The 10,030-nt window shown below is 50.9% G+C and overlaps 1 protein-coding gene and 1 pseudogene across 2 annotated transcripts in view; both read right to left on the bottom strand.

The window, feature by feature from the left end:
- Positions 1–9,961, bottom strand: part of ABCA3 (ATP binding cassette subfamily A member 3) — a 63,788-nt gene extending 53,827 nt beyond the window's left edge. Inside the window, exon 1 of one of the 2 annotated variants that reach the window (XM_034940937.3) lies at positions 9,819–9,961. The gene's annotated coding sequence lies outside the window, so the exon portion shown is untranslated. Of the gene's footprint in view, positions 1–8,901; positions 9,047–9,818 lie in introns of those variants that run through there. The other variant, XM_055100640.2, reaches the window with a different exon arrangement.
- On the bottom strand, positions 20–2,651 carry LOC117976352 (small ribosomal subunit protein uS9-like; annotated as a pseudogene).
- Positions 9,962–10,030: the final 69 nt, after the last annotated feature.

Here is a 10,030-nt window from a genome sequence, read left to right on the forward strand (position 1 = left end):
GACAGATGGAGGGTGTTTGAGTGTAATTTGGAAAATAATTATAAAACACCTCTTACCAAGTTAGAAAATAGAAGAGCAAAATAGATTTTGAGGATGTTACTTAAAACTGAGCAGATCTGATAAAAAATTTTGGATTTAGAAAATAAACACCTGGCCGGGCACGGGGGCTCATGCCTGAACAATTCCAGCACTTTGGAAGACTGAGCTGGGCGGATCACCTGAGGTCAGGAGTTTAAGACCAACCCAGCCAACATGGCAAAACCCTGTCTCTACTAAAAACACAAAAATTAGCCAGGTGTGGTGACGTGTGCCTGTCCCAGCTACTCGGGAGGCTGAGGTGGGAGGATCGCTTGAACCCAGGAGGTGGAGGTTGCAGTGAACTGAGATGGTGCTAACTCAGAGTCATCAGCTCCGAGATGACCCTGTCTCAAAAAAAAAAAAAAAAAAAAGAATATAAGCTCTATTTTTTTTTTTTTTTTGAGACAGAGTTTCACTCTTGTGGCCCAGGCTGGAGTGCCGTGGTGCCATCTCAGCTCACTGCAACCTCCACCTCCCAGGTTCAAGCGATTCTCCTACCTAAGCCTCCCAAATAGCTGGGATTACAAGCACCCACCACCACATCCAGCTAACTTTTGTATTTTTAGTAGAGACGGGGTTTCACCACGTTGGCCAGGCTGGTCTCAAACTCCTGACCTCAAGTGATCCGCCCGCCTCGGCCTCCCAAAGTGTGGGGATTACAGGCGTGAGCCACCGTGCCCTGCCGAGGTTTCATCTCTATGCCCCCACGGCACCCAGCTTGTTGCCTGATACGTGTGAGGCTTTACCTAAAGTCTCACTGAACACTACGCTTGCATCTGTTCTGTTTCAGCAAAAGGAGTTTAAAGGAAGAGATCCTAGAATTGCAAAATCTGGCAAGTTTTTTGTTACAAAAGCAAATGTACACAAGAGAAAGAAGTTAATGTTCCTTCTGCACTTGACGCCGAGGCGGCAGAGTCTCCAGAAGTGCTGATGACTGAGGCCCAGGACCGGCCCCGGCTGAGCCCCCATCAGCTACTCTAAGTTAAACACTCAGGACTCCAGCCACTCCTAAAGCTGCCGCCTCTGCCCAGCAAGAAGACAAGAACAGAGCTTCAAGAACTTCCCTTTGAAGAGGCTCTCTTCACTAGTCCCGGGACACAGTCAGGAAAGGGAAGGCAAACCTTTTCCCCTCTCTATAAAAGGTTTGCTTACTGTTAAAATATTAAACATCACACACATCGAGTATCTCAATGTTTGTTTTTTAGGTGAGCAACTGACTTGGTGCAGAGTGAGCGCATACTGCAGGCTGCTCATTTCTGAGAACTCTCTTGATGGCACAAATTCTTCTACAAATGGTCTTTCCAGTAACTGTTGTCAGCTCAAGAGCCATTGGCTGTGCCAGTTAACAAGCACTGTGGCTCTTCAGGCGGCCAGTGCTCAGCAGCAAACTGGAGAAATCCCAAACTCCTCCATTTCTTTTTTTTTTTTCCTTGAAACTTTAAAATCCTTCAAAATCTGTTTATTATACAGGTGAATTTTGATAGTCACGATGGGCTTATCGGTAGGATTTCTAGTAGTGAGCACAGGCACCAGGGCCTCTAAACTTTTTGGACTCGCAGGGACGGGGATCAGCTACCAGCAGGGTCTGGTCATACAGGATGAGGATGTCTTTGATCTCCTTCTTGGAAGCCTCATCCATATACTTCTGGTAATAGGCCACCAGGGCTTTGGAGATGGACTGACGGGTAGCATAAATCTGGGCCACATGACCACCACCCTCCACACGGACACGAAAGTCCACACCAGCAAATCGCTCCTTGCTGAGAAGCAGAACTGGCTCCAGCAGCTTGTACTGTAGCGTGAGCGGCTCAATCATCTCCAGGGGCCGCCCGTTCACCTTGATGAGACCACTGCCGCGTTTGCAGTGCGCCACAGCTGTGGCTGTCTTCTTGCGTCCAAAGACCCGCACCGACTGCCTCCTCCATTTCTTTATTTGTGGTTTGCAGGTATTTCTGTGTGCACCATAGGCTTGAATTTGCCACCCAATTCCTATGTGCCCTTTTTTTTTTAGACACAGTCTTGCTTTGTCACCCAGGTTGGAGTGCCGTTGCGTGAGCAGGGCTCATCGCAGCCTGGTGCTCCTGGGCTCAAGTGATCGTCTTGCCTCAGCCCCCTGAGCAGCTGGGACCACAGGCACATGCCACCATACCTGGCTACTTATTATATTTTTTGCAGAGATGGAGTCTTGCTATGTTGCCCAAGCTGGTCTGGAACTCCTGGCCTGAAACAATCTTCTTCCCATCTTGGCCTCCCAAAGTACTGGGACTATAGGTATGAGCCATGCTGCCTGGCCCTTATGAGCCCTTTCAAAAGAAGTTTTTATATCTGCATATATGGAGCAGAGGTCCCTGGGGGTGGCGGGTCTTGAGACCCATGAACAGAAGGGACAGGCCAGAGTGAGGGGCACAAGACCCATTACGCCATGTGTTCCTGTTGTATTCTGAGCTCGGGTACACCTCCCTCCATGAAAGCCTGTCCACAAAGGCATAGAGAAATCCACTCATGGAAAGAAGGGGGCCTTGATAAAGCCACAGGTGAACCGCCCCAAGATGCACAAGAGTGCCGCCAACCATGGCTCTGCTCGCTTTGCCACAGGTGTGGTGCTGGTCACATTTGGTGCTTTTCCTTCAGGGGAGGACCCAACATCCCAATATTGACACCAGGAGTCTGCAACAGCCAGCCAGCATCAAAGGTCCGCGTGTATGTGCACTGAGGCACAGAGGACAGTCAATTAATGGAGGCCGGTAGAATCCATGGTCTTTTAGGGTATACAAGACAAAAAAGCATTTGTTCATTCAACAATTGCCAAGTTTTTGCTGTCTGATGGGCACTTGTACAAGGTACTACGGATTTGGAAATGAAAATAAATTTTTTTTTTTTTTTGAGACAGAGTCTCACTCTGTTGCCCAGGCTGGACTGCAGTGGTGTGATCTCAGCTCACTGCAACCTCCGCCTCCTGGGTTCAAGCGATTCTCCTGCCTCAGCCTCCTGAGTAGCTGGGATTACAGGCGTGCGCCACCATGCCTTGCCAATTTTTTGTATTTTTAGTAGAGACAGGGTTTCACCATGCTGGCCAGGCTGGTCTCAAACTCTTGACCTTGTGATCCACCCGCCTCAGCCTCCCAAAGTGCATGCTGGGATTACAGGCATGAACCACCACGCCTGGCCGATGATAACATTCTTAATCCAAGGAGTTCACAGTCCCTGAACACTTGCATGCACTGTAATTGCTGTGACGGACGCTAAATAAAGTATGGCAAGATTCAGGAGAAGACAGGAATTAATTGCGTGTGTGAGACAGCGAGCAAGACAGGGAGATGGCCCGGGAGGGTGATGGGGGGAGGTGACATGGGAAGCCGGTCTTGAATGACTCATTAGTTGGGACAGGAAGGACATTACAGGATCCTGGAGACAGACTGCGTATGGGGAGCAGCAAGTCATTCCGAGTGGCAGTGCAGAGAATGAGCCAGGAAAGGCAGCAGACCCTGGGCCCATGTCATCAAGGCGCTGGACGCTGCACCAGGAAGGGAGCTCGGGGTGTGTCCCAATGGGCAGTGATGCTGGGTGAGGGTGACTGGTTTTGTTTAATCCTTTATCTAGGACATGATCTTTTTTGAAAGGGGTGCACAGTAAATATTTGAAAATGTCTAATTCAATGGATCCTGTGGATGAAACGCCCAAACACCAGTAATTTTTTTTTTTTTTTTTTTTTGAGACGGAGTCTCACTCTATCACTCAGGCTGGAGTGCAGCCTGATCTTGGCTCAATGCAACCTCCGGCCCCCAGGTTCAAGTAAGTGATTCTCCTGCCTCAGCCTCCCAAGTAGCTGAGGAGTACAGACGCCCACCACCACACCCAGCTAATTTTTTGTATTTTTAGTAGAGATGGAGTTTTGCTATGTTGGCCAGGCTGGTCTTGAACTCCTGAACTCAGGTGATCCAACTGCCTCAGCCTCCTGAAGTGCTAGGATCACAGGTGTGAGCCACCGTGCCAGACTTAAATATTAGTTCTTTTTTCTTTTTTTGAGACGGAGTTTCACTCTTGTTGCCCAGGCTGGAGTGCAATGGCGTGATCTTGGCTCATGGCTACATCCACCTCCTGAGTTCAAGCGATTCTCCTGCCTCAGCCTCCTGAGTAGCTGGGATTACAGGCACTCGCCACCACGCCCAGCTAATTTTTGTATTTTTAGTAGAGACGGGGTTTCACCATGTTGGCCAGGCTAGTCTCGAACTCCTGACCTCAAGTGATCTGCCCGCCTCTGCCTCCCAAAGCGCTGGGATTACAGATTTAAGCCACTGTGCCCAGCCCTAAATATTATTAATATATAAAAAAAGCAGGCACATTTATAGAGTATGGTCCTCATCCCTTCCCAGTGGTCTCCAAATGCGGTGGGCTAGACAACCTGCAGCAGTGAAAAAGTGATGAGAAAATCTACTTGTAAGTATTTTTCTTTAAAAATGTGAAAAAAATGGCTTCACTGATTTTTTTGTTTGTTTGTTTGTTTCCTGTAGGGACAGGATCTCAGTCACACACTGTTATCCCGGCTGGAATGCAGTGGTGTGATCCTCCTGCCTCAGCCTCCTAAGTAGCTGGGACTACAGGCATGTACCACCACACCTGCCTTTTTTTTGTAGAGACGAGTCTCACTATGTTGCCCAGGCTGGTCTCAAACTCCTGGGCTCAAATGATCCTCTTGCCTCAGCCTCCCAAAGTGCTGGGACTACTGGCATGCGATACCATACCCTGCCAGCTTTACTGATATTTAATACTTGGACAGACCCTGGTGTTCACGCTGGCTTGTATGTCAGCAGCCGTGGCATCCTGACTGAGGAGGAGGCGCCCTGTGATGTGGGGAGTGATGGTGGGCCCTCACCACAAGTCTACTTTAAGCATCCTAGGCGTGTTGGAGTTTACAAGTTTCAGAGCTTTCCAGTTGTGGTCAATTAAAACAAACAAACAAACCACAAAAACTCAAGACCCTTAAATAGCGAAAGCTTTACAATGCTTCGCAGTGATGTGGAAAATGACCATGAGTATCTTTTGTGTGACTTGGAGGTTTACTGGTCATTTCATGGCTTAGTATGTCAAAGAGTCAGAGAATTTAAGGAGAAGGTACAGATTTTCTTTTGTGAAAAGTTCCAAATCTTGAGACATTTTTTCGTTTTTAATGACAAATGACTGCAGCAGTGTGTCATCTACCTTTTTTCTTTTAAATAGACACAATGCAATCTGTCCCTTCAAAGAAAAAGTGACAGTATATGAGAGTTACAGCTTTTCAAAAAGAATCTGTACCAAGAATAGAGCATTTGTGAAAACAGACGTTTGAAGAGGTTTCCACAATTACGTGACTGCGTTCCCAATGATGCTACAAGCGTACTGTCTATATGAACATTTACACCCGCACACCAAAACATCTTCAACACCAGAATCTCCACCTACCCTGATAGCCCCTGAACATACCCAGTCCAAATTCATCAAGGGCCCTCAGATGATGGGTAAATGAAATTGAAAAACAAGTACCCTGCCTCGTAAGCACAGGGTCTGTGCCTTTCTCTGTATCATGTTAATGTGTAAATGCTGTTAATAACTAGGGCCTGAAATACACAGAACTTTTTTTTTTTTTTGAGACAGAGTTTCACTCTTGTTGCCCAGGCTGGAGTGCAAAGGTGCAATCTCGGCTCACTGCAACCTCTGCCTCCCAGGTTCAAGTGATTCTCCTGCCTCCGCCTCCTGAGTAGCTGGAATTACAGGTGCCTGCCACCACGCCCAGCTAATTTTTTTTTTTTTTTTTTTTTTTTGTAGAGACGGGGTTTCACCATGTTGACCAGGCTGGTCTAGAACTCCTGACCTCAAGCAATCCACCCACCTCGGCCTCCCAAAGTGCTAGGATTACAGGCGTGAGCCACCCCGTCTGGCCAATAAACAGAACTTACAATTGATCTTAAATGCTGGGACTTAGGATTCAATGAGAGTTTATAAATGGGATGTGGACACATGGCTTTCATCTTTAAAAAGCATGTTTATACAATAGTTTTTGTAGCATTCATATGTTGGATAAATTTAATCATGTTTATTTCACCTCTCATCCTTTTTTTTTTTCTCTGTTAGAGACAGGGTCTTGCTCTGTTTCCCAGGCTGCAGTGCAATGGCATCATTATAGCTCACTGCATTCCTGAATTCCCAGGCTCAAGCGATCCTCCCCCCTCAGCCTCCACAGTAGCTGGGACTTCAGGTGCACGCCACCATACCTGGCTATTTTTTTTTTTTTTTTAGTAGAGACAGGGTCTCACTATGTTGCCCAGACTGTTCTCAAACTCTTGGCCTTAAGGGATCATCTCATCTCAGCCTCCCAAAGTGCTGGGTATACAGGTGTGAGCCACCATGTCTGTCTGGCCTTCGTCCCTTTAAAAGATCCAAATTTGTATATATTTCTATGTCCATAATACATCAGGACAGTAATTGTAATTTATAACACATAATATACATTGGGCTGCATGTTTACATTCATTCTTTTACACAAAACAGTACACATGAAAAAAAAAGTCTGAGGCCTTTTTTTTTTTTTTCATGCAGGGTCTCACTCTTTTGCCTAGGCTGGAGTATAGTGGTGTGATCATGGCTCACTGTAGCCTTGACCTCCTGGCTCAAGTGATCCTCCCACCTCAGTCTCCTAAATAGCTGGGACCATGGGTGTGCACCCCCATGCCCGGCTAATTGTTTGATTTTTTTTTTTTTTTTTTAGAGATGGGATCTTGCCATGTTGCCCAGGCTGTTCTTCCAACTTGTGGCCTCAAGTGATCCTCCCGCCCTGGCCTCCCAAAGTGCCAAGATTACAGATGTGAATCACTTGCACTGGCCAAGGCCAATTTATAAACTCAGTGGCCCTTGTGGGGATGAGGTAGGAACAAATGCACAACCCACAGCCATTGGCTGAGAGCTGGGGAGGCTGGTTTGAGGCTGTGGCACTGGCATCGCAGGCCCTGATGGAGCCCTAGCTTGCTGGCGCTCATACTCAGCACCACAGGCGCTGCCTGGAGTTGGAGGCGGCTGCCTCCCTAGGATCACAGGCTCTGCGTTTACACTGAAGCTCTGGCAGGGGTTCATAGGGTGTATTCTTAAGCCAGAGACGTGGTTCCAAAGGGAGCTATCGGGAGAGACTTCCACAAAATCTCTGCTACTGCCTGTTTCCCTAACCCTTGCCGTGGCTTCAGTCCCGTTCTCCGTCCAGCTAGCTGTTCTGCCTCCCTAGGTGCAGGAAACGAGGTAATGAGGCAATGGAAAGTCCCCGGAGAGAGGTAACCATGGATGTTCTCCAACAAGCAAGTTAGCAAGGACCTCGTTACACGGCTCCCGCAAAGGCACCTGTCTGCCTGTTGACTCCAAACCTCTCCAACACCACAAACACTCTGAGCCATTCAGGGGAATGGGGTCTGCAAAACTCTCCCAGGACAGGGCCTGACGTGCCTCACTCTTCCCCACAAGATGTGGGCTTCAGTGTTTTGTCTGCCTAGAATATCACCCGGCATACCTTTCTCTACCTGCCCATCACTTCCCAGCCCACTTCTAGTGCCATGGCCTCTGTGAAGCTTGTTTCAGGGGCTCTTTGTCTTGGCTGCCTGCACAATGGAATTTTCCGGGGCACTTTAAGACAGAAACTGACATCTGAGGCCCACCCCTGGAGATTCTGGGCTGTTTTGGGCCCAGGCTGGCTTCCCAGGTGATTGTAACGGGAAGCCTGGGTGGAGACCTTCTGCTCTTCTTGGAGCCAACCCTCCTCCACCTCTGGTCACCTGCTGCACCTTTTCCGGATGTGTCATGTGGTACTCATCTTGTTCTGTCTTATGTCACAGTTACTTGTGAATAAAGCATCTCTTTAGCTCTATCCTAAGACCCCTCCAAGAGCAGGGACTGTGTCCAATTCATCTTTTTTTTTTTTTTTTTGAGACAGAGTCTTGCTCTGTCACCCAGGCTGGAGGACAGTGGTGCCATCTCAGCTCATTGTAACCTCCACCTAATATGTTCAAGCGATTCTTCTGCCTCAGCCTCCTGAGTAGCTGGGATTACAGGCACGTGCCACCATGCCCGGCTAATTTTTTATATTTTTGGTAAAGATGAGGTTTTGCCATGTTGGCCAGGCTGGTCTCGAACTCCTGACCTCAAGTGATCCGCCCGCCTCTGCCTCCCAAAGTGCTGGGATTACAGGTGTGAGCCACTTAGCCCGGCCTCCAATTCATCTTTCCATTTTGCACAAGGCCTTCCCCGTCAGAGCCGTCCCCAAAGTTCCAGAATGCTTCCCCTCAATAGATTCCACAGTCTCCGGAAGCAGGGCTGGGGAAGAAATGGCAAACTAGGGATCTTACCTGGGCCTTCCCAGTTGAGACTACGTCAAAATGGGCTCCCATGAGACTGCCTGGCTTACGTAGATGGAAGGCTAACATCTTTTTAGAAACAACTCGTGCTACCCTCTCCTGTTCCAAAAGCCTGTCTGGTCAGAATGGTGGTAAGTCACCTTAGGAAGGGAGAGACGTCGTCCTGTTTTTCAGGTAGAGTTAGCAAAGGTTCAATTTAAAAGAAAAATTATCTAAGAAGTTAAAAATGAAAGTGTGGGGGAGATTCCCATGACATCCATTTTTATCTATTTTTCCCTTTCTCTTACATTTCCCACGAGGCAAACTTTCTAAAACAGTCTTAGTCTTTTCAAGTTTACAAAAGGCAGCACCCAGACTATCTGAATAAAATGACGGGATGCCCGGGAGAAGAGTGAACCTCTCCCACGTGCTCCCTGCTTGGGCTCCATGCTGTCGCGGGGTCTCGGCTACTCACTCAGCGGGCATTTCTGGAGTTCCAGGAACACAAACCCCAACAAGATCCAATCGATGCCTTCCCGGAGTGCACAGTCCAGCACGTAACCCGGAGAACAAGCGGCAATTACCCCCTGAGGACATGGCTTCATCTGTGCAACAGACACCAAGCACCTTCCCCACGCCCCTGACCATAAGGCCGTCCCGGCCCTTCTGAAGCGTGGAGCCGGCTAGGAACAGAGCCAAGACACACGGACGCGATGCACACAGGCGTCCTGACGGAGGGCGCCGAGAACGCGGCCCCGGCGACTGCCACAAGCCACTCCGCCTGGACTAGCGGCTCCCCTTTCCCGCTCCCACACAGTGGACGGCGCAGCAAACACCCGCCGCGGACCGTGGGCCTTGGATTCGGATTTGGAGGCTCCTCGGAACCAGGGGGTGGGAGCAGGCGGAATCCAACCCGGGCGGCTTTGCCACCGCGCGCCCGGCATCCCTGCGGCCGGAAAGCGGCGCCATCTCCGCAAGTGCGCGGCAGACGCCTGCATCCCTCGGGCCCGGGGCTGTCGGTCGCTACATATCCACCTTCTGGGCGCACACAGAGGGCCCGGGCCGTGCCGAGTCTCGGCAGGGTTGAGCTTCCCCGCGCGGCGCGGGCTCAGGCACTGCCCGCAGTGCGGGACACGCCCAAGGCTCGGATGGGAGCCGACGCTGAGGGAGCGGCACCTGCAGGGAGCACCCGGAGCCGAGGCCGCGGCGGGAGGGGCGGGCGCGGGCGCGGCCGGCGGGGATGCGGGGTCGCGGGAGGGGCCCGCAGGCCAGGCCGGAGCTGGGGGCGGCCCGAGGCCCGAGGTGGCCGGCGAGGGTGGGAAGGGCGGACCCGGGTGGGGACCGCAAGCCCCGGGAACGAGCGCGCGAGCGGCGGGGCCCGGCGGCACTCACCGAGCCTGGGCGCCGGGGCGGCGGCGGCCGGCGCGCGGCCCTCTCGCGGGGTCCCCTCCCTCGGCCACCCGGGCTCCGCTCCAGCCTCGCAGTGGCGGCGGCAATGACAGCTGCGTGGCCGCCCTGGAGGGGAGGGTGCGCCTGCAACCCGCTACTGGCGGACGCAGCGGCCGCTCCGGCTCCTGCAGGGGGCGCCGTGGATGGCGCGTGCG

Source organism: Pan paniscus, chromosome 18 (genome assembly GCF_029289425.2).
Source record: "Pan paniscus chromosome 18, NHGRI_mPanPan1-v2.0_pri, whole genome shotgun sequence".
NCBI lineage: Eukaryota > Metazoa > Chordata > Mammalia > Primates > Hominidae > Pan > Pan paniscus.